Source organism: Chiloscyllium plagiosum, unplaced genomic scaffold, assembly GCF_037043375.1.
Source record: "Chiloscyllium plagiosum isolate Xiang-an unplaced genomic scaffold, Cpla_swu_hap1 HiC_scaffold_42, whole genome shotgun sequence".
Classification (NCBI taxonomy): domain Eukaryota; kingdom Metazoa; phylum Chordata; class Chondrichthyes; order Orectolobiformes; family Hemiscylliidae; genus Chiloscyllium; species Chiloscyllium plagiosum.
In genome coordinates, this window is record NW_028270180.1 from 48,259,086 (window position 1) to 48,260,891 (window position 1,806).

The following is a 1,806-nucleotide window of genomic DNA, read 5'->3' on the forward strand; positions in this document are numbered from 1 at the left end:
CACAGACAAAAAGGAGCAGAAGGAGGCCATTCTTAACACCGATCCTGTCCCGACACGTAATTTGATATCGTCATGGCTCACAGAACAATTTTATGTCTTTTTCCAGCCCATCCACAACATCGTACTGGCTAACAGGTATTTATCGATCTCTATCATAAATAGACATCGATAATGTAAATCTGTGGGAGGAAAATGTTCCGTTTCGAGACAGTTTGGTTTGTGCACGAATATTACTGGTTTTGCAGAGGAGCAGCCGAGACTGCTCTGACCACTTTGCAAAACATAAATTAAAACACGACCCTGATGGGATTCGAACCCACAACGTTTGAATAGCCACCTCAATAGGGATGTCGAAGTCCAACGCGCTTTCCATTGCGCCACAGAGCCGCGCCTTCTGTTTCCTTTAAGCACACAAGTTTGCCTTTGACGCATTGCATTCAGGACACCCATCTCGCGCCTGTCTGTCCTCGTCACACTTTCTGGTACCTGGTCCTTATCCACTAGTGCTCTGGCTCATCAAGTGTTCGGCTACAGACTGCTGAAACGTTCTCATGACACTTACCTTTACCACATGTTCAGATAATGATTTCCAGATAATCAATACTCTACAGGTGAAAGTATTCTTCCTAAATCTCCTCCTTGTCTCCTGTCTTTCATTTATGTTACTCTGTTCATTCCCAATACAGGCTTATCCCTGTCACACATATCTATCCTCTTCATAAAATGAGCACGTCAATCAGTTTCTTATTCAGTCTTCTCTGCGCTTAGAGTAACATCCCCAGCCTAGCTCGCGTACCTTCATAATGGGAGTGGTCAAACCCTTGCCATTCTTTTCACCTCCTGTGAAATTCTCCTCCTGCATTCAGATGCTTCCAGTATCTGGCGATTACAAGAGAAAAACAAAGTTCTCAGAAGAAAAGCCAAAAGGTGTGAACAAAATCAGCAGCTCTTGTCTATCTCTGATGAGGAAGCAAAGTTAACGCTTCGAGTCCAATGATCCGTCTTCAGAACTAATGGGAAGGGAGGATGGGTGAAGAATGTGTAAGACGGCGGACGGTTTCTAAAATGATTGAACTTGATGTTGGGTCCTAAAGTTTTCATGGTCTGTCGGTAGAAAATGAGTTGCGTGTCTTCCAGCTTGTGTTGTGTCTTGAAGGAGCACTGCAGCAGACCAGAGACTGAAATGATGGCCTGGAAACACAGTATCTAGATTTGAGTGGTGCTGGAAAATCACAACAGTTCAGACAGCATCCGAGGAGCAGTGAAATCGACATTTCAGGCAACAGCCCTTCATCAGGAATACAAGCAGAGAGCCTGAAGGGTGGGAACACAGTGTAATGTTGAAGTTACGGAGACTGGAAGATCGGGATAGTTTTTGTTGATTCTGGACAGAACGTAAGTGATATCGGCTTTGTCACCGACTTTATTTTCCTCTCTCCATTGGAGAGAGATCACATTCTGAGCAGGAAATACAGTTGCCTCGATTAACTGAAGTGCAGAGAAATCTCTGGAACATGCGACTGGGAGCTTCCAGAGTGAGGAGAGATATCTGAAACCAGCAGGAAATGTAATTGACAACATCGAACGTTACAATGCAGTACAGGCACTTCGACCCTTGCTGTTGCCGCAACCTGTAAAATAATGTGATGTCCATTGTAATGGTAAATTAACATTTATTTTAAATCCAATAAAAGCAAAGGGAAACAAATAAGTAATTATTTGACTTTGCAGAGGCATGTGTTGCAGACAGACAGAAAAAAATGTAAAGTTAAACCGAAATAATAGCAGACATACAAGGCCAGTAAA

At 43.2% G+C, this 1,806-nt stretch overlaps 1 non-coding gene across 1 annotated transcript; it reads right to left on the bottom strand.

Annotated features, from left to right (window-relative positions):
* Positions 1-295: 295 nt before the first annotated feature.
* Positions 296-387, bottom strand: trnar-ucg (transfer RNA arginine (anticodon UCG)). The gene is given in 2 exon segments: positions 296-331; positions 351-387. It is a non-coding gene; the product is annotated as a tRNA-Arg (tRNA).
* Positions 388-1,806: the final 1,419 nt, after the last annotated feature.